This window comes from Convolutriloba macropyga, unplaced genomic scaffold (genome assembly GCF_964194025.1).
Source record: "Convolutriloba macropyga unplaced genomic scaffold, txConMacr16.3 SCAFFOLD_322, whole genome shotgun sequence".
NCBI lineage: Eukaryota > Metazoa > Xenacoelomorpha > Acoela > Convolutidae > Convolutriloba > Convolutriloba macropyga.
In genome coordinates, this window is record NW_027450136.1 from 634 (window position 1) to 22500 (window position 21867).

The following is a 21867-nucleotide window of genomic DNA, read 5'->3' on the forward strand; positions in this document are numbered from 1 at the left end:
GCTTGAGTTAGCTCGGGTTAGCTTGAGTTAGCTTGAGTTAGCTTGAGTTAGCTTGAGCTAGCTTGAGTTAGCTTGAGTTAGCTTGAGTTAGCTTTAGCTAGCTTGAGTTAGCTTGAACTAGCTTGAGTTAGCTTGAGCTAGCTTGAGTTAGCTTGAGTTAGCTTGAGTTAGCTTTAGCTAGCTTGAGTTAGCTTGAACTAGCTTGAGTTAGCTTGAGTTAGCTTGAGTTAGCTTGAGTTAGCTTGTCTTAGCTTTAGCTAGCTTGAGCTAGCTTGAACTAGCTTTAGCTACCTTGAGTTAGCTTGAGTTAGCTCGGGTTAGCTTGAGTTAGCTTGAGTTAGCTTGAGTTAGCTTTAGCTAGCTTGAGTTAGCTTGAGTTAGCTTGAGTTAGCTTGAACTAGCTTGAGTTAGCTTGAGTTAGCTTGAGTTAGCTTGAGTTAGCTTGAGTTAGCTTGAGTTAGCTTGTCTTAGCTTTAGCTAGCTTGAGTTAGCTTGAACTAGCTTTAGCTACCTTGAGTTAGCTTGAGTTAGCTCGGGTTAGCTTGAGTTAGCTTGAGTTAGCTTGAGTTAGCTTTAGCTAGCTTGAGTTAGCTTGAGTTAGCTTGAGTTAGCTTGAGTTAGCTTGAATTAGCTTGAGTTAGCTTGAGTTAGCTTTAGCTAGCTTGGGTTAGCTTGAGCTAGCTTGAGTTAGCTCGGGTTAGCTTGAGTTAGCTTGAGTTAGCTTTAGCTAGCTTGAGTTAGCTTGAGTTAGCTTGAGTTAGCTTGAGTTAGCTTTAGCTAGCTTGAGTTAGCTTGAACTAGCTTGAGTTAGCTTGAGCTAGCTTGAGTTAGCTTGAGTTAGCTTGAGTTAGCTTTAGCTAGCTTGAGTTAGCTTGAACTAGCTTGAGTTAGCTTGAGTTAGCTTGAGTTAGCTTGAGTTAGCTTGAGTTAGCTTGTCTTAGCTTTAGCTAGCTTGAGTTAGCTTGAACTAGCTTTAGCTACCTTGAGTTAGCTTGAGTTAGCTCGGGTTAGCTTGAGTTAGCTTGAGTTAGCTTGAGTTAGCTTTAGCTAGCTTGAGTTAGCTTGAGTTAGCTTGAGTTAGCTTGAACTAGCTTGAGTTAGCTTGAGTTAGCTTGAGTTAGCTTGAGTTAGCTTGAGTTAGCTTGTCTTAGCTTTAGCTAGCTTGAGTTAGCTTGAACTAGCTTTAGCTACCTTCAGTTAGCTTGAGTTAGCTCGGGTTAGCTTGAGTTAGCTTGAGTTAGCTTGAGTTAGCTTTAGCTAGCTTGAGTTAGCTTGAGTTAGCTTGAGTTAGCTTGAGTTAGCTTGAATTAGCTTGAGTTAGCTTGAGTTAGCTTTAGCTAGCGCTAGCTTGGGTTAGCTTGAGCTAGCTTGAGTTAGCTCGGGTTAGCTTGAGTTAGCTTGAGTTAGCTTTAGCTAGCTTGAGTTAGCTTGAGTTAGCTTGAGTTAGCTTGAGTTAGCTTTAGCTAGCTTGAGTTAGCTTGAGCTAGCTGAGTTAGCTTGAGTTAGCTAGCTTGAGCTTGAGCTAGCTAGCTAGCTTGAGCTTGAGCTAGCTAGCTCGCTTTGAGCTTGAGCTTGAGCTAGCTAGCTTGAGCTTGAGCTAGGCTGCTAGCTAGCTTGAGCTTGAGCTTGAGCTGCTAGCTGCTGGCTTGAGCTGAGCTAGCTAGCTTGAGCTTGAGCTTAGCTAGCTAGCTAGCTTGAGCTTGAGCTTGAGCTGCTAGCTAGCTTGAGCTAGCTATCTAGCTTGAGCTTGAGCTAGCTAGCTAGCTTGAGCTTGAGCTTGAGCTTGAGCTAGCTGGCTTGAGCTTGAGCTAGCTAGCTTGAGCTTGAGCTAGCTAGCTAGCTTGAGCTTGAGCTTGAGCTAGCTGGCTTGAGCTTGAGCTAGCTAGCTTGAGCTTGAGCTAGCTAGCTAGCTTGAGCTTGAGCTTGAGCTAGCTAGCTAAGCTAGCTTGAGCTTGAGCTTGAGCTTGAGCTAGCTAGCTTGAGCTTGAGCTAGCTAGCTAGCTGCTGAGCTTGAGCTAGGCTAGCTTGAGCTTGAGCTGCTAGCTTGAGCTTGAGCTTGAGCTAGCTAGCTTGAGCTTGAGCTTGAGCTAGCTAGCTTGAGCTTGAGCTGGAGCTAGCTAGCTAGCTAGCTTGAGCTTGAGCTAGCTAGCTTGAGCTTGAGCTAGCTAGCTTGAGATTGAGCTTGAGCTAGCTTGGACTTGAGCTTGAGCTAGCTTGCTTGAGCTTGAGCTAGCTAGCTTGAGCTTGAGCTAGCTAGCTAGCTTGAACTTGAGCTAGCTAGCTAGCTTGAGCTTGAGCTTGAGCTAGCTTAGCTTTGAGCTTGAGCTTGAGCTAGCTGGCTTGAGCTTGAGCTAGCTAGCTTGAGCTTGAGCTAGCTAGCTTGAGCTTGAGCTAGCTAGCTAGCTTGAACTTGAGCTAGCTAGCTAGCTTGAGCTTGAGCTAGCTAGCTAGCTTGAGCTTGAGCACTAGCTAGCTTGAGCTTGAGCTTGAGCTAGCTAGCTTGAGCTTGAGCTTGAGCTAGCTAGCTAGCTTGAGCTTGAGCTAGCCTAGCTTGAAGCTGAGCTATAGCTAGCTAGCTTGAGCTTGAGCTAGCTAGCTAGCTTGAACTTGAGCTAGCTAGCTAGCTTGAGCTTGAGCTAGCTAGCTAGCTTGAGCTAGCTAGCTAGCTTGAGCTTGAGCTTGAGCTAGCTAGCTTGAGCTTGAGCTAGCTAGCTAGCTGAGCTTGAGCTAGCTAGCTAGCTTGAGCTTGAGCTAGCTAGCTAGCTGAGCTTGAGCTTGAGCTAGCTAGCTTGAGCTTGAGCTTGAGCTAGCTAGCTAGCTTGAGCTTGAGCTAGCTAGCTTGGCTTGAGCCTAGCTAGCTTGAGCTTGAGCTAGCTAGCAAGCTGTGCTTGAGCTAGCTAGCTAGCTTGAGCTTGAGCTGAGCTAGCTAGCTTGAGCTTGAGCTAGCTAGCTTGAGCTTGAGCTAGCTAGCTTGAGCTTGAGCTAGCTAGCTTGAGCTTGAGCTAGCTAGCAAGCTTGTGCTTGAGCTAGCTAGCTAGCTTGAGCTTGAGCTTGAGCTAGCTGGCTTGAGCTTGAGCTAGCTAGCTTGCAGGCTTGAGCTAGCTTAGCTTGAGCTTGACCTAGCTAGCTAGCTTGAACTTGAGCTAGCTAGCTAGCTTGAGCTTGAGCAGCTAGCTAGCTTGAGCTTGAGCTAGCTAGCTAGCTTGAGCTTGAGCTTGAGCTAGCTAGCTTGAGCTTGAGCTTGAGCTAGCTAGCTAGCTTGAGCTTGAGCTAGCTAGCTTGAGCTTGAGCTAGCTAGCTTGAGCTTGAGCTAGCTAGCTAGCTTGAGCTTGAGCTAGCTAGCTAGCTTGAACTTGAGCTAGCTAGCTAGCTTGAGTTTGAGCTAGCTAGCTTGAGCTTGAGCTAGCTAGCTTGAGCTTGAGCTAGCTAGCTAGCTTGAACTTGAGCTAGCTAGCTAGCTTGAGCTTGAGCTAGCTAGCTAGCTTGAGCTTGAGCTAGCTAGCTAGCTTGAGCTTGAGCTTGAGCTAGCTAGCTTGAGCTTGAGCTTGAGCTAGCTAGCTAGCTTGAGCTTGAGCTAGCTAGCTTGAGCTTGAGCTAGCTAGCTTGAGCTTGAGCTAGCTAGCTAGCTTGAGCTTGAGCTAGCTAGCTAGCTTGAACTTGAGCTAGCTAGCTAGCTTGAGCTTGAGCTAGCTAGCTTGAGCTTGAGCTAGCTAGCTAGCTTGAGCTTGAGCTTGAGCTAGCTAGCTAGCTAGCTTGAGCTTGAGCTTGAGCTTGAGCTAGCTAGCTTGAGCTTGAGCTAGCTAGCTAGCTTGAGCTTGGGCTTGAGCTAGCTAGCTTGAGCTTGAGCTTGAGCTAGCTAGCTTGAGCTTGAGCTTGAGCTAGCTAGCTTGAGCTTGAGCTTGAGCTAGCTAGCTTGAGCTTGAGCTTGAGCTAGCTAGCTAGCTAGCTTGAGCTTGAGCTAGCTAGCTTGAGCTTGAGCTAGCTAGCTAGCTTGAGCTTGAGCTTGAGCTAGCTGGCTTGAGCTTGAGCTAGCTAGCTTGAGCTTGAGCTAGCTAGCTTGAGCTTGAGCTAGCTAGCTAGCTTGAACTTGAGCTAGCTAGCTAGCTTGAGCTTGAGCTTGAGCTTGAGCTAGCTAGCTAGCTTGAGCTTGAGCTTGAGCTAGCTGGCTTGAGCTTGAGCTAGCTAGCTTGAGCTTGAGCTAGCTAGCTTGAGCTTGAGCTAGCTAGCTAGCTTGAACTTGAGCTAGCTAGCTAGCTTGAGCTTGAGCTAGCTAGCTAGCTTGAGCTTGAGCTAGCTAGCTAGCTTGAGCTTGAGCTTGAGCTAGCTAGCTTGAGCTTGAGCTTGAGCTAGCTAGCTAGCTTGAGCTTGAGCTAGCTAGCTTGAGCTTGAGCTAGATAGCTTGAGCTTGAGCTAGCTAGCTAGCTTGAGCTTGAGCTAGCTAGCTAGCTTGAACTTGAGCTAGCTAGCTAGCTTGAGCTTGAGCTAGCTAGCTAGCTTGAGCTAGCTAGCTAGCTTGAGCTTGAGCTTGAGCTAGCTAGCTTGAGCTTGAGCTAGCTAGCTAGCTTGAGCTTGAGCTAGCTAGCTAGCTTGAGCTTGAGCTAGCTAGCTAGCTTGAGCTTGAGCTTGAGCTAGCTAGCTTGAGCTTGAGCTTGAGCTAGCTAGCTAGCTTGAGCTTGAGCTAGCTAGCTTGAGCTTGAGCTAGCTAGCTTGAGCTTGAGCTAGCTAGCAAGCTTGTGCTTGAGCTAGCTAGCTAGCTTGAGCTTGAGCTTGAGCTAGCTAGCTGAGCTCTACTGAGCTAAGTACTAGCTTGAGCTTGAGCTGAGCTAGCTAGCTTGAGCTTGAGCTAGCTAGCTAGCTTGAGCTTGAGCTAGCTAGCTAGCTTGAGCTTGAGCTTAGCTAGCTAGCTTGAGCTTGAGCTAGCTAGCTAGCTTGAGCTGAGCTTGAGCTAGCTTGAGCTTGAGCTTGAGCTAGCTAGCTTGAGCTTGAGCTAGCTAGCTAGCTTGAGCTTGAGCTAGCTAGCTTGAGCTTGAGCTAGCTAGCTAGCTTGAGCTTGAGCTTAAGCTAGCTAGCTTGAGCTTGAGCTTGAGCTAGCTAGCTTGAGCTTGAGCTAGCTAGCTTGAGCTTGAGCTAGCTAGCTTGAGCTTGAGCTAGCTAGCAAGCTTGAGCTTGAGCTAGCTAGCTAGCTTGAGCTTGAGCTTGAGCTAGCTGGCTTGAGCTTGAGCTAGCTAGTAGCTTGAGCTTGAGCTAGCTAGCTTGAGCTTGAGCTAGCTAGCTAGCTTGAGCTTGAGCTAGCTAGCTAGCTTGAGCTTGAGCTAGCTAGCTAGCTTGAGCTTGAGCTAGCTAGCTAGCTTGAGCTTGAGCTTGAGCTAGCTAGCTTGAGCTTGAGCTTGAGCTAGCTAGCTAGCTTGAGCTTGAGCTAGCTAGCTTGAGCTTGAGCTAGCTAGCTTGAGCTTGAGCTAGCTAGCTAGCTTGAGCTTGAGCTAGCTAGCTAGCTTGAACTTGAGCTAGCTAGCTAGCTTGAGCTTGAGCTAGCTAGCTAGCTTGAGCTAGCTAGCTAGCTTGAGCTTGAGCTTGAGCTAGCTAGCTAGCTTGAGCTTGAGCTAGCTAGCTAGCTTGAGCTTGAGCTAGCTAGCTAGCTTGAGCTTGAGTAGCTAGCTAGCTTGAGCTTGAGCTTGAGCTAGCTAGCTTGAGCTTGAGCTTGAGCTAGCTAGCTAGCTTGAGCTTGAGCTAGCTAGCTAGCTTGAGCTTGAGCTAGCTAGCTAGCTTGAGCTTGAGCTAGCTAGCTAGCTTGAGCTAGCTAGCTAGCTTGAGCTTGAGCTAGCTAGCTGAGCTTGAGCTAGCTAGCTAGCTTGAGCTTGAGCTAGCTAGCTAGCTTGAGCTTGAGCTTGAGCTAGCTAGCTTGAGCTTGAGCTAGCTAGCTTGAGCTTGAGCTAGCTAGCTTGAGCTTGAGCTAGCTAGCTAGCTTGAGCTTGAGCTAGCTAGCTAGCTTGAGCTTGAGCTAGCTAGCTAGCTTGAGCTTGAGCTAGCTAGCTAGCTTGAGCTTGAGCTTGAGCTAGCTAGCTTGAGCTTGAGCTTGAGCTAGCTAGCTAGCTTGAGCTTGAGCTAGCTAGCTTGAGCTTGAGCTAGCTAGCTTGAGCTTGAGCTAGCTAGCTAGCTTGAGCTTGAGCTAGCTAGCTAGCTTGAACTTGAGCTAGCTAGCTAGCTTGAGCTTGAGCTAGCTAGCTAGCTGAGCTAGCTAGCTAGCTTGAGCTTGAGCTTGAGCTAGCTAGCTTGAGCTTGAGCTAGCTAGCTAGCTTGAGCTTGAGCTAGCTAGCTAGCTTGAGCTTGAGCTAGCTAGCTAGCTTGAGCTTGAGCTTGAGCTAGCTAGCTTGAGCTTGAGCTTGAGCTAGCTAGCTAGCTTGAGCTTGAGCTAGCTAGCTTGAGCTTGAGCTAGCTAGCTTGAGCTTGAGCTAGCTAGCAAGCTTGTGCTTGAGCTAGCTAGCTAGCTTGAGCTTGAGCTTGAGCTAGCTAGCTTGAGCTTGAGCTAGCTAGCTTGAGCTTGAAGCTAGCTAGCTTGAGCTTGAGCTAGCTAGCAAGCTTGTGCTTGAGCTAGCTAGCTAGCTTGAGCTTGAGCTTGAGCTAGCTGGCTTGAGCTTGAGCTAGCTAGCTTGAGCTTGAGCTAGCTAGCTTGAGCTTGAGCTAGCTAGCTAGCTTGAACTTGAGCTAGCTAGCTAGCTTGAGCTTGAGCTAGCTAGCTAGCTTGAGCTTGAGCTAGCTAGCTAGCTTGAGCTTGAGCTTGAGCTAGCTAGCTTGAGCTTGAGCTTGAGCTAGCTAGCTAGCTGGAGCTTGAGCTAGCTAGCTTGAGCTTGAGCTAGCTAGCTTGAGCTTGAGCTAGCTAGCTAGCTTGAGCTTGAGCTAGCTAGCTAGCTTGAACTTGAGCTAGCTAGCTAGCTTGAGTTTGAGCTAGCTAGCTTGAGCTTGAGCTAGCTAGCTTGAGCTTGAGCTAGCTAGCTAGCTTGAACTTGAGCTAGCTAGCTAGCTTGAGCTTGAGCTAGCTAGCTAGCTTGAGCTTGAGCTAGCTAGCTAGCTTGAGCTTGAGCTTGAGCTAGCTAGCTTGAGCTTGAGCTTGAGCTAGCTAGCTAGCTTGAGCTTGAGCTAGCTAGCTTGAGCTTGAGCTAGCTAGCTTGAGCTTGAGCTAGCTAGCTAGCTTGAGCTTGAGCTAGCTAGCTAGCTTGAACTTGAGCTAGCTAGCTAGCTTGAGCTTGAGCTAGCTAGCTAGCTTGAGCTAGCTAGCTAGCTTGAGCTTGAGCTTGAGCTTGAGCTAGCTAGCTTGAGCTTGAGCTAGCTAGCTAGCTTGAGCTTGAGCTAGCTAGCCAGCTTGAGCTTGAGCTAGCTAGCTAGCTTGAGCTTGAGCTTGAGCTAGCTAGCTTGAGCTTGAGCTTGAGCTAGCTAGCTAGCTTGAGCTTGAGCTAGCTAGCTAGCTTGAGCTTGAGCTTGAGCTAGCTAGCTTGAGCTTGAGCTTGAGCTAGCTAGCTAGCTTGAGCTTGAGCTAGCTAGCTTGAGCTTGAGCTAGCTAGCTTGAGATTGAGCTAGCTAGCTAGCTTGTGCTTGAGCTAGCTAGCTAGCTTGAGCTTGAGCTTGAGCTAGCTGGCTTGAGCTTGAGCTAGCTAGCTTGAGCTTGAGCTAGCTAGCTTGAGCTTGAGCTAGCTAGCTAGCTTGAACTTGAGCTAGCTAGCTAGCTTGAGCTTGAGCTTGAGCTAGCTAGCTAGCTTGAGCTTGAGCTAGCTAGCTAGCTTGAGCTTGAGCTTGAGCTAGCTAGCTTGAGCTTGAGCTTGAGCTAGCTAGCTAGCTTGAGCTTGAGCTAGCTAGCTTGAGCTTGAGCTAGCTAGCTTGAGCTTGAGCTAGCTAGCTAGCTTGAGCTTGAGCTAGCTAGCTAGCTTGAACTTGAGCTAGCTAGCTAGCTTGAGCTTGAGCTAGCTAGCTAGCTTGAGCTAGCTAGCTAGCTTGAGCTTGAGCTTGAGCTTGAGCTAGCTAGCTTGAGCTTGAGCTAGCTAGCTAGCTTGAGCTTGAGCTAGCTAGCTAGCTTGAGCTTGAGCTAGCTAGCTAGCTTGAGCTTGAGCTTGAGCTAGCTAGCTTGAGCTTGAGCTTGAGCTAGCTAGCTAGCTTGAGCTTGAGCTAGCTAGCTTGAGCTTGAGCTAGCTAGCTTGAGCTTGAGCTAGCTAGCTAGCTTGAGCTTGAGCTAGCTAGCTAGCTTGAGCTTGAGCTAGCTGGCTTGAGCTTGAGCTAGATAGCTTGAGCTTGAGCTAGCTAGCTAGCTTGAGCTAGCTAGCTAGAGCTCGACCTATGAAAAGCTGCGCAAACACTTATTCTATAATAATTGCGAAAATTAAAAATTTCACAAGTGAAAAGCTGCATAAACAGTAATTCTATGTGTGGGGCATTATTAGGGGGAGGTGTCTTGTCAAAATATGGCTGGACTAAAGACCTCAACCCAGATAGGGTGGAAGGCCCTATGATCGGTCTGTTACTAATCGGTGACCGATAAAGACCTGACCAAGGCCTGTAGTAAGCTTGGTTAGGCATTACAGGAGATAACACTAAGACCGAGGGGTCTTAGAGAGCCCTCTAGCGGGGCGAATAGAGCTAGATCGAGCCTTGGGAAAGCTAGATCGAGCAGGACTGAAGCTAAAGGATAGACCGAGAGGTCTGTCTGGTCCTCCTAGAGAGGCCAAGAGAAAGTACGAGAAGCCAACTAAAGCTTGATCGGGCCTTCAGCAAGCACGACCGAGCTGTACCGGAGCTAACACTAAGACCGAGGGGTCTTAGAGAGCCCTCTAGCGGGGCGAATAGAGCTAGATCGAGCCTTGGGAAAGCTAGATCGAGCAGGACTGAAGCTAAACGATAGACCGAGAGGTCTGTCTGGTCCTCCTAGAGAGGCCAAGAGAAAAAACGAGAAGCTAACTAAAGCTTGATCGGGCCTTCAGCAAGCACGACCGAGCTGTACCGGAGCTAACACTAAGACCGAGGGGTCTTAGAGAGCCCTCTAGCGGGGCGAATAGAGCTTGATCAAGCCTTGGGCAAGCTAGATCGAGCAGGACTGAAGCTAAGCAAGAGACCGAGAGGTCTGTCTGGTCCTCCTAGAGAGGCCAAGAGAAAGTACGAGAAGCCAACTAAAGCTTGATCGGGCCTTCAGCAAGCACGACCGAGCTGTACCGGAGCTAACACTAAGACCGAGGGGTCTTAGAGAGCCCTCTAGCGGGGCGAATAGAGCTAGATCGAGCCTTGGGAAAGCTAGATCGAGCAGGACTGAAGCTAAACGATAGACCGAGAGGTCTGTCTGGTCCTCCTAGAGAGGCCAAGAGAAAGTACGAGAAGCTAACTAAAGCTTGATCGCGCCTTCAGCAAGCACGATTGAGCAAGACCGGAGCTAACACTAAGACCGAAGTGTCTTAGAGAGCCCTCTGGTGGGGCGAATAGAGCTAGATCGAGCCTTGGGAAAGCTAGATCGAGTAAGATTGAAGCTGAAAGAGTGTCAGAGGAGCAAATGAACCTCCAAAAAGTGAAAATCAAATTTTAGAAAAAACACAAGTTAAATACTGCATGGACAGTATTTCTATGTGTGGGGCATTATTAGGGGGAGGTGTCTTGTCAAAATATGGCTGGACTAAAGACCTCAACCCGGATAGGGTGGAAGGCCCCATGATCGGTCTGTTACTAATCGGTGACCGATAAAGACCTGACCAAGGCCTGTAGTAAGCTTGGTTAGGCATTACAGGAGTTAACACTAAGACCGAGGGGTCTTAGAGAGCCCTCTAGCGGGGCGAATAGAGCTAGATCGAGCCTTGGGAAAGCTAGATCGAGCAGGACTGAAGCTAAGCAAGAGACCGAAAGGTCTGTCTGGTCCTCCTAGAGAGGCCAAGAGAAAGTACGAGAAGCTAACTAAAGCTTGATCAGGCCTTCAGCAAGCACGACCGAGCTGTACCGGAGCTAACACTAAGACCGAGGGGTCTTAGAGAGCCCTCTAGCAGGGCGAATAGATCTAGATCGAGCCTTGGGAAAGCTAGATCGAGCAGGACTGAAGCTAAACGATAGACCGAGAGGTCTGTCTGGTCCTCCTAGAGAGGCCAAGAGAAAGTACGAGAAGCTAACTAAAGCTTGATCGGGCCTTCAGCAAGCACGACCGAGCTGTACCGGAGCTAACACTAAGACCGAGGGGTCTTAGAGAGCCCTCTAGCAGGGCGAATAGAGCTAGATCGAGCCTTGGGAAAGCTAGATCAAGCAGGACTGAAGCTAAACGATAGACCGAGAGGTCTGTCTGGTCCTCCTAGAGAGGCCAAGAGAAAGTACGAGAATCTAACTAAAGCTTGATCGGGCCTTCAGCAAGCACGACCGAGCTGTACCGGAGCTAACACTAAGACCGAGGGGTCTTAGAGAGCCCTCTAGCAGGGCGAATAGAGCTAGATCGAGCCTTGGGAAAGCTAGATCGAGCAGGACTGAAGCTAAACGATAGACCGAGAGGTCTGTCTGGTCCTCCTAGAGAGGCCAAGAGGAAGTACGAGAAGCTAACTAAAGCTTGATCGCGCCTTCAGCAAGCACGATTGAGCAAGACCGGAGCTAACACTAAGACCGAAGTGTCTTAGAGAGCCCTCTAGTGGGGCGAATAGAGCTAGATCGAGCCTTGGGAAAGCTAGATCGAGTAAGATTGAAGCTGAAAGAGTGTCAGAGGAGCAAATGAACCTCCAAAAAGTGAAAATCAAATTTTAGAAAAAAACACAAGTTAAATACTGCATGGACAGTAATTCTATGTGTGGGGCATTATTAGGGAGAGGTGTCTTGTCAAAATATGGCTGGACTAAAGACCTCAACCCGGATAGGGTGGAAGGCCCTATGATTGGTCTGTTACTAATCGGTGACCGATAAAGACCTGACCAAGGCCTGTAGTAAGCTTGGTTAGGCATTACAGAAGATAACACTAAGACCGAGGGGTCTTAGAGAGCCCTCTAGCGGGGCGAATAGAGCTTGATCAAGCCTTGGGCAAGCTAGATCGAGCAGGACTGAAGCTAAACGATAGACCGAGAGGTCTGTCTGGTCCTCCTAGAGAGGCCAAGAGAAAGTACGAGAATCTAACTAAAGCTGGGTCGGGCCTTCAGCAAGCACGACCGAGCAGTACCGGAGCTAACACTAAGACCGAGGGGTCTTAGAGAGCCCTCTAGTGGGGCGAATAGAGCTAGATCGAGCCTTGGGAAAGCTAGATCGAGCAGGACTGAAGCTAAACGATAAACCGAAAGGTCTGACGGGTCCTCATAAGAGGCATGGAGAAAGATCTGATACTAAAGTACCTCTCGGAAGTAATAAAATATGCCTGATGAAGCCGGGTATGATGTTTGTTGTTTGATGGCATTCATCGATTAGGTCTGGTGGATTCCCCATTACTCCGAGTGGTACTAGTAGAGGCTCCTACAGGGGTGAGCAAAGCGAGATCAAGCCTTAGGCAAGCTAGATCGAGCAGAACTGAAGCTGAAAAGCAAAATAAATGACAGGTCTGTCCAAATCAATAAACTTGAAATCCAGTGTGGTCACCACGGGTCACGAGGTGAATTCCTAGCGATTGTCTGCTGAACGTATAGGAAGGCCCGAAACGAACGATAATTTCATTGCACAGTGGAGATACTATACGTTCAGGAGTAGCATACATCGGGTTTGATCTATGATCATGTCTGGTCTCCGAGGATCCACCGGGTTACCAACTGGCACCGCTGTACTGGGTGTAAAACTGGGCCACCTGAAGTCCCGGGTGTAAAACTAGGTGCCTCTGTGCCAAAGTAGCGGCTTGCGTAGTGCATTATGCCTCCGGCTTGCGAAATGGTTATAAGCAATAACAACAGGACGCCGCGGGGTGTTCACTTAAAGGAGTAACGTTCTCTCAAGGGAGGGGATCTAAAAATCTTGATAAAACATTTATTCTATGCAAAATTTGTGCGCAAATTTTGCAAAGTAAAAAGCTGCACTGTAGCAAATTCTATGTGTGTAGCATTATTAGGGAAGTGTTGTTTGATGGCACCTCTCTACTTGATGCACCAAAGAACTACCTTGATGGCTCATGACCGCTGGTAATCTGTCGTCGCTAGTAGTTCGGAACTGAGAACAAATATGTTCGCAAATTACAACAATTATACAGCATATTGCTGAATAAAGCAGAACCGAATAATACTCAGTGACTTTACACCAAGACTGACTAATGTCTGGATTGTATCGTCCTACTCGAGTAAGGCGAAGAAAAGCTAGAAAGATACGCTTTTCACAAAGCAGGCTTAATGCATGCAAACCAAGGAGGAAGGAGTGATGCCCCTCCTTATAATAAGCAGAACCAAATAAAGAACAGACAGCATCATCTGTACAGTGACCAAGAAGAGGTGAAACTTCTGTATGTGAAAAGGCAATTTGAGCGAGATTTATTAGCAGACTAGTATTATGTTGTTTCTAGTAGGCGAAAGCCGAAACATCAACATGTGAAAATCTGATATTAAATCCTCAATCATTTTCCCTAGTATTATACAGCTATGAGTAACCTTAATTGGACACGGCAATTATTGCTGACCGGTGAAACTTTCGCATGGGAAAGACACACACACTTCTTGACAAAGCAATAAGTATTATGCTGTTTCTAGTACGCGAAAGCAGAAACATCAGCATGTGAAAGTTGTGAAGTTGAAGAATTTTTGTGTTGAGTACGATGTTGTTACTAGTAACCATGTCGACAGCTGAGAACTGTTCTCTAACCAATAGAAGGTGAAACTTCTGTGTGTGAAAAGGCAATTTGAGCGAGATTTCTTAGCAGACTAGTATTATGTTGTTTCTAGTAGGCGAAAGCCGAAACATCAACATGTGAAAATCTGATATTAAATCCTCAATCATTTTCCCTAGTATTATACAGCTACTAGTAGCCGTAATTGGTCAGGGAAACATTGTTGACCGGTGAAACTTCACATGGGAAAGACACACAAATTACTTGACAAAACAATAAGTATTATGCTGTTTCTAGTATGCGAAAGCAGAAACATCAGCATGTGAAAGTTGTGAAGTTGAAAAGTTTTTGTGTTGAGTACGGTGTTGTTACTAGTAACCATGTCGACAGCTGGAAAGCTGTTCTCTAACCAATAAAAGGTAAAACTTCTGTATCTGAAGAGGCGGCGTGATTGAGATTTTTAACAGACTAGTATTATGTTGTTTCTAGTAGGCGAGAGCCGAAACATCGACATGTGAACATCTGGTTTTTAAATCATGAGTCAATTCTCCCTAGTATGATACAGTTGTTAGCCGGTATTGGTAACAGTAGAACAGAGATTTGGAGGGCAAAACCTGCTCATGGGAAATGCTCACAGAGCGCTATCTACCAGTACACATAGTATTATGCTGTTTCTAGTACGCGCGAGCCGAAACATCAGCATGTGAAATGTGTAATCGTGGGTAACTCTAAGTGTGTAGAGTACTGTGTAGTAACTAGTAGCCATGCCAAAGCATGCATTGAAACTCTTCGTGATTTAAAAAGCTCAAAGCAAGATTGACGAGGCCGCAAGGCTATGTCTTTCTAAATTCGAACAAATCGAAAGATTGTTCAAAGTACAATTAAACTGATTGATCCTGTCAGTTGCCATATGCTTGTCTGAAAGACTAAGCCATGCATGTGCAAGCGAAGCTTGAAAAAGTGGAACCGCGAATGGCTCATTAAATCAGTTACTATCTATTAGTTGATTTGCAAGCTAAATGAATAACTGCGGTAACCCTGCAGCTAATGCATGCTGATTGTCCGACACTGTCGGAGACTTTTACAAGACTACACCGGGTGATTTGCTAAGTACAGACACATCCCGTGATGAGTCCTAGTAACTGAAAGATCCCAGATAGCTTCGGCTTGGGGACGGAACTTCCGAATTTCTGACCTATCAACCTATGATGGTAGTGTAACGGACTACCATGGTTGTGACGGGTAACGGGGAATCAGGGTTCGATTCCGGAGAGGGAGCCTTAGAAACGGCTACCACATCCAAGGAAGGCAGCAGGCACGCAAATTACCCACTCTCCGCACGAGGAGGTAGTGACTAGAAATAATGATATGAACCTTTATGGTTTGTAATCAGAATGGAATGGACTTAAAAGCTCCATTGATGAACGAGTAGAGGGCAAGTCTGGTGCCAGCAGCCGCGGTAATACCAGCCTCTACAAGCGTATGCAATAGTTGCTGCGTTTAAAAAGCTCATAGTTGGATCTGTTTGAGTAGAACGGCAACATGGTCTTCAGTTAAATCTGTTGACTCGTTCCGCTCATCCTTCGCATCGAAGAAATAGTTTGCACTTAAATGTGACGAACTGTGGAAACGGTGTTTTCACCCTGAGAAAATTAGAGTGTTCAAAGCATCCTTTGGGATCGAATAATAAAGCATGGAATAATGGAGAATGACCCGCTACTCGATTGATGCCGGTTGGCTGAGTGCGGTAATGATTGAAAGGAACAGACGGGGGCATTTGTATTGCTACGTTAGAGGTGAAATTCTTGGATCGTGGCAAGACAAACTACTGCGAAAGCATTTGCCAAGAATGTTTTCATTAATCAAGAACGAAAGTCAGAGTATTGAAGAGGATTAGATACCCTCGTAATTCTGACCATAAACTATACCAACCTACAATTTGTCAAAGTCGATCTTGACTTGGCAAGAGATTAACCGGGAAACCAAAGTTTATTGGTTCCGGGGGAAGTATGGTTGCAAAATCGAAACTTAAAGGAATTGACGGAAGGGCACCACCAGGAGTGGAGCCTGCGGCTTAATTTGACTCAACACGGGAAAACTCACCCGGTCCAGACATCTTAAGGATTGACAGATTGAATATCTTTCATGATTATATGGGCGGTGGTGCATGGCCGTTCTTAGTTAGTGGAGTGATCTGTCTGGTTAATTCCGATAACGAACGAGATCTTCTCCATCTAAATAATGAAATTCACTATATGTGAATTCAAACACTTCTTAGAGGAACTATGCGGAATTAAATACCGCAGATGAAGTGAGGCTATAACAGGTCTGTGATGCCCTTAGATGTTCTGGACTGCACGCGCGCTACACTGTGTACTTTTAGATTGAGTACTCAGCCCTTGGTCCGAAATGGACTGGGCAATCAGAGAAAAGTACAGCGCTTCAAGGGGATCGTCTGTTGTAACTTGCAGACGTGAACCAGGAATTCCTGGTACTTATGAGTCAACAACTCATAGGGATTACGTCCCTGCCCTTTGTACACACCGCCCGTCGCTACTACTGATTGGATAGTTAAGCAAGAATTGCAAATTCCTACTGTTGGGACTTCGGTCTCCGGCAACGGGATGAAGCGGATCGAGCTTAATTGTCTAGAGGAAGTAAAAGTCGTAACAAGGTTTCCGTAGGGGAACCTGCGGAAGGATCAGTGATTGATTCCTTCGGGCATGGCTGCTGGTAGAGGCCATGTCTGTAGTGCGCATGACGCTCTGTCGCTAGAGATTGCTTGGCAACCAATCTCGAATTATGTATCGAGCTCAAAAACTACTTGTGTGGATACATAGTTCAGCAGTCATGGCAAGGGACTGCTTAAAGGGAGACTAGTTAGCAAAAGCAGCCTAGCAGAACTGCAGCTATCTAGATCTCAGAAGCTGGGTTATAGAAGCCCAGCTATAGACTTGTGAATGAGAAAGGCCTAAAAAGGTCCACAAGTCGCGTGGTTAGAACCGACACGCAAAAATCCCAGCGAGTGACAGAGCGTTGCGCTGTTCAGTGGGAAAGAGTTGAGCTACTCGGGGCGCCCACTGAACTTGCTCCGAGCCAAAGGCTCGAAAAAACACAGCTTAGCCTCAGATCCTTTACATAGAAGGCTAGCTAAAATAAACTTACCTTGGACGAGGGTAAAGTTTAGTCAGTTCTTAGGGGAGAGTAATCCACAGCTTCTCGCCCTCTGAACATTCTCCCAGATATGTAGGTCTGGGAGAGTCTCCTCCTGTTCTTCGGAATCTGGAGGTAGACAAAGACAGTACGATACGATCTTGCATCGGGATGACTAACCGATAATGATCATAATCTGACAATTTTTCCGGCTTGAGGCACCGGAGTCAGATTAAAGACACATACTGAACTAAAGGCGTATGTGCAAAGCTTGTCGGAGTGTAGAGAGTCAAGCTGAGTTGACTCGTCACGTGGTGATGACAACAGCCATGTGCAAAACACTCACAACTTTATCGTCTATGTGGAAAAGGTTGCTAACAGCGCTCTCTATGAGAGGCCCTCGCATATAACTATACGAGGAAAAGGCGATAGAGTTGTTTGAATGTGGGGCAGGTTCATCGACAAGCTAAGTTGATCACATTCTTGTTGTGGCATCCTACTAGAATTGGTCACGGTCTGCACCAACTCTCCCCAAGTTGGCCAGACTTAAAACTAGAAATAAGGTTTGCAGCTATGTGAACCTAGAAACTGTAAAGGAGTTGAAAGAACTTAAAGGAATTGAAAGAGGCCTTGAGGTATATCCTCTTGGTAAAGACCCACAAAAGCTCACAAAAGTGGCTTCGAAGGGCAAAACTGGTTCATCCAAAACAATTGGAGAGCTTAAAGCAGAACCAATTCGAATGAAACACTATTGGTGAAACTTCATCATGAGAACGTCACAAGCTGATCACGCTCTATGATATGACTAGTATTATGTTGCTTCTAGTAGGCTAAGCGCAAGCCGAAACATCAACATGTGAAAGTCGTAGAATTTTGCAATCAAACTGTGGCTAGTACTGTGATGTTACTAGTAACCTGGTGTTCCGTCATATGGCCAAGAGAGCATTTGAAGGCGAAACTTCTGCATGGGAAAGCTGCATCATGATCAAAATTTTATATCGAGTATTATGTTGACGTTAGTAGGCCTTGGCCGAAAACGCAGCATGTGAAAGGTATAGATAAAAGTTATTGTTGCAGTCAGTACTGTGTAGTTACTAGTAGCTGGATTTAAGCTCAAAATGAGACACTGTTGGTGAAACTTCATCATGAGAATGTCACAAGCTGATCAAGCTCTATGATATGACTAGTATTATGTTGCTTCTAGTAGGCTAAGCGCAAGCCGAAACATCAACATGTGAAAGTCGTAGAATTTTGCGATCAAATTGTGGCTAGTACTGTGATGTTACTAGTAACCTTGTGTTACGTCATATGGCCAAGAGAGCATTTGAAGGCGAAACTTCTGCATGGGGAAGCTGCATCATGAACAAAAGTTTATATCGAGTATTATGTTGACATTAGTAGGCCCTGGCCGAAAGCGCAGCATGTGAAAGGTATAGATAAAAGTTATCGTTGCAGTCAGTACTGTGTAGTTACTAGTAGCTGGATTTAAGCTCGAAATGAGACACTGTTGGTGAAACTTCATCATGAGAACGTCACAAGCTGATCACGCTCCATGATATGACTAGTATTATGTTGCTTCTAGTAGGCTAAGCGCAAGCCGAAACATCAACATGTGAAAGTCGTAGAATTTTGCGATCAAATTGTGGCTAGTACTGTGATGTTACTAGTAACCTTGTGTTACGTCATATGGCCAAGAGAGCATTTGAAGGCGAAACTTCTGCATGGGGAAGCTGCATCATGAACAAAAGTTTATATCGAGTATTATGTTGACGTTAGTAGGCCCTGGCCGAAAGCGCAGCATGTGAAAGGTATAGATAAAAGTTAGCGTTGCAGTCAGTACTGTGTAGTTACTAGTAGCTGGATTTAAGCTCGAAATGAGACACTGTTGGTGAAACTTCATCATGAGAACGTCACAAGCTGATCACGCTCTATGATATGACTAGTATTATGTTGCTTCTAGTAGGCTAAGCGCAAGCCGAAACATCAACATGTGAAAGTCGTAGAATTTTGCAATCAAACTGTGGCTAGTACTGTGATGTTACTAGTAACCTTTTCTTACGTCATATGGCCAAGAGAGCATTTGAAGGCGAAACTTCTGCATGGGGAAGCTGCATCATGAACAAAAGTTTATATCGAGTATTATGTTGACGTTAGTAGGCCCTGGCCGAAAGCGCAGCATGTGAAAGGTATAGATAAAAGTTATCGTTGCAGTCAGTACTGTGTAGTTACTAGTAGCTGGATTTAAGCTCGAAGTGAGACACTGTTGGTGAAACTTCATCATGAGAACGTCACAAGCTGATCACGCTCTATGATATGACTAGTATTATGTTGCTTATAGTAGGCTAAGCGCAAGCCGAAACATCAACATGTGAAAGTCGTAGAATTTTGCGATCAAACTGTGGCTAGTACTTTGATGATGCTTGTAGCCAACCGAATTGGTTGAAAAGCCCAATAAGTAAGCTAACTTGGGAGAGCTTGTTGGAAACCAAATGCTACTAGATTGGTCCAAATACATCCTTCAACAGGGGATCACTTGGCTCGCTTTACGAAGAGGAGCACAGCTATATGTGTTAATTCGGTATGAATCGCAAGATTTGTTTACCGACCTCTCTAACGCAAAAGGCGGTCTCGGCTTCGGCTGTTGACTGCGTCCGATTCAGGGTTATATAACTCTCGATTGAACACATTGATGTTCTATTGTTGGTGCTTCCAATAAAATTGGAACACTTAAAGCAGAACCGATTCAAATAATAGCATTCTGATCAATGATTGCATTCCTTGATCAAGAACTGCTGGAGTCATTGTGATGGCGAATTTTCTTCATAAGAAAATTGCAAAGAGACGGAACTTAATGAGACTAGTATTATGTTGTTTCTAGTAAGCGGAAGCTGAAACAGCAACATGTGAAAATCAAGTTTTGTTCAATGATCTCGAGGCGATAAGTACTATGAAGCAACTAGTAGCCTAAGCATGACTCAGATTTGAGACAGTCAAAAAGACTGGCGAAACTTCTTCACATGAAAGTTACATAGAGAACTACAAATGTATACAGCGAGTATTATGTTGTTTCTAGTAGGCGAAAGCTGAAACATCAACATGTGAAAGTTGTCTGCAAACTGTAGAACGATATGTGATTAGTACTGTGCTGTTACTAGTAGCCAGTCTGACTGTAGAAGCCAAGACAAAGGGAAACTAATGCATCTGAAAAGGACAAGTTATGGAAAGGTATGCACGATAAGTATTATGTTGTTTCTAGTAAGCGGCAGCTGAAACATCAACATGTGAACGTCGTTGTGTACAGTAACCTAGAACTATATAGTCCTTAGTAACGTGCATTTACTAGTACCTGTAATTGGTATTCAGACTCAGGCAGTTTGGAATAGTTTGGCAAAGATGCACCAGAGAAAACTGGGATTTGATACAGAAATTGTTGAATACAAGTATTATGCTGCTTCTAGTAGGTTGAATCCGAAACATCAGCATGTGAAAATTGAAAACATTTCTGGTTCGAATTGTCACAAGTATTTGGTGATCTGAGTAGCCAAACTCACTACAACGCCAATTGAAGGCAAAAATTCTCAACGGGAAAAGCTATTCTCATTGAATGAGCTAACAAGACGAGTATTATGTTGCTTCTAGTAGGCGAAAGCCAAAACATCAACATGTGAAAGTCTTGCTGAACAAATTTAATGTTGTTGAGCTCAGTACCGTGTGAATTAGTAGCCATAATTGGCGAGCGAAAATTGAACTGGCGAAACTTCGTCTTTGGAAAATTGCAGATGCCGAGCACTTATTTTGCAACGAGTATTATGTTGACTGTAGTAAGCGAAAGCCGAAACAGCAACATGTGAAAGCTGTTGAAATTTGTGGTCATTTTGCAATAAGTACAAGGAGTGTAACTAGTAGCCAGGTCAAAATTTGGGATAAGAATGAGCAAAAATTCTGCATGAGAACAGTTGAAATTATGAAACTAAATTACAAAGACTAGTATTATGTTGTTTCGAGTACGCGAAAGCGGAAACATCAACATGTGAACGTTTGTAACGAAGTTTCGTTAATTTTCAGCCTAGTACTGAGCAAGAACGAGTAGCCTCATCTCCAATCCCACGCAAAATGTAGTGAAATATGTGAGTGAACCTTATTCACGGTGAGGGTTTCCCGAGGTCTGTATTGCAGCGAGTATTATGTTGCTTCTAGTAAGCGAAAGCTGAAACAACAACATTTGAAAGTTGGAATTAATGACTGAATGGAAACTTCGACCTGTGTTTGATAGTAGTAGCGAACAAAACTGCTGAATCGGTTTCTGTCTCATATTGGTCAGTGAACCAATTAAGAGACAATCAACTACATAACCTGAATTGGGCGAGAGAACCCCCTTAACTTAAGCATATCAGTAAGGGGAGGAAAAGAAATCAACTGAGAATCCCTTAGTAATGGCGAATGAACAGGGAAAAGCTCATCGGGAAGAGAAATGGCAACATTTCTCGGTGTCCGGTATGGTTTGATGCTAGACTGGTGAATTTGTCCTGATGTCTACTGGAAAGTAGCATCAAAGAAGGTGAAAATCCTGTAAAGGTCATTTTCGATACCAGTCATAATGGCTCATTCCTATGAGTAGAGTTGTTTGAAAGTGCAACTCGAAGCTGGAGATATGTCTCTCCAAAAGCTAATTATAAAGCGAGACCGATAGTAAACAAGTACCGTGAGGGAAAGTTGAAAAGCACTCTGAAGAGAGAGTGAAAAGTACGTGAAACTGTTGAAGGGGAACTGGAGTGAGCGTTACCATACTCAATGCCTTGATATTATATTCTCGGCTACCGAGTAGTGTAGTTGTCGTCTTTTGGCAAATCTTGTTAATGAATCGAGCAGAAGTTTTCCTCGGAATTCTTCTTGTTGATTCTAAACAAAATGAGATAAATTGATCTTGATTGCCTGTCTGACCTCAACTTCCTATTCAATGCTCTCTACAGCCCGTCTTGAAACACGGACCAAGGAGTGTGAGTTGCTTGCAAGTGTTGTCGCTCATTGAAAGCGCACACGCGAAATGAAAGTGAACAGTGTAATTTTTATGAATTGCACTACTTTGTGTGGTGAGGGCGCCGATTCGGTGTCCCGCAACCACGGACGGTTTTGCTCTTATTGCATGACTGATCCAGAGCAAGTAGCACACGACCCGAAAGATGGTGATCTATGCTTGGGCAGGGCGAAGCCACGGGAAACCATGGTGGAAGCCCGAAGCGGTTCTGACGTGCAAATCGATCGTCTGACCTGAGCATAGGGGCGAAAGACTAATCGAACCATCTAGTAGCTGGTTTCCTCCGAAGTTTCCCTCAGGATAGCAAAAGCTTGAGCAAGATTGAAAAATCTTCGCAAAGCAATTTCATCGGTTAAAGCGAATGATTAGAGGAATGGGGGGAAATTTTTCCTTCACCTATTCTCAAACTATAAATCGGTGAGATGTCCTTGTGACTTAATTGCACTTGGACTATGAATGCAAGCTTTTTGTGGGCCGCTTTTGGTAAGCAGAACCGGCGATGTGGGATGAACCAAAAGTTGGGTTAAGGCGCCTAACTACTTGCTCATGAGTCACCACAAAAGGTGTTGATTGATACTGACAGCAGGACGGTGGTCATGGAAGTTGAAATCCGCTAAGGAGTGTGTAACAACTCACCTGCCGAATCAATCAGCCCTGAAAATGGATGGCACTAGAGCTCGTGGCCTATACCCAACCATGAATATCAATATCTAACGCAAGTTAGATTAGAGAAAAAGAGCCTCACCAGCTCAAAAATGATATTCATGTGTAGGAGGACACATTGATTGCGCTAAAGTATGCACGCAAGTGTATGCGCGAAGCGATCAATGGAGCAGATCTTGGTGGAAGTAGCAAGTACTCAAATGAGAACTTTGAGGACTGAAGCGGGAAAGGCTTTCATGTGAACAGCGTTTGCACATGAGTTAGTCGATTCTAAAAGACAGGCTAATGCCAA

The 21867-nt window shown here is 45.7% G+C and overlaps 1 non-coding gene and 1 pseudogene across 1 annotated transcript in view; both read left to right on the plus strand.

Moving 5' to 3' along the window:
* The first annotated feature begins 18390 nt into the window (after positions 1 to 18390).
* Positions 18391 to 18542, plus strand: LOC142355631 (5.8S ribosomal RNA; annotated as a pseudogene).
* A 1683-nt stretch (positions 18543 to 20225) lies between these two features.
* Positions 20226 to 21867, plus strand: part of LOC142355634 (large subunit ribosomal RNA) — a 3522-nt gene continuing 1880 nt past the window's right edge. The window contains exon 1 of the ribosomal RNA XR_012761271.1: positions 20226 to 21867. This exon is cut by the window's right edge and continues 1880 nt beyond it. This is a non-coding gene — a ribosomal RNA (large subunit ribosomal RNA).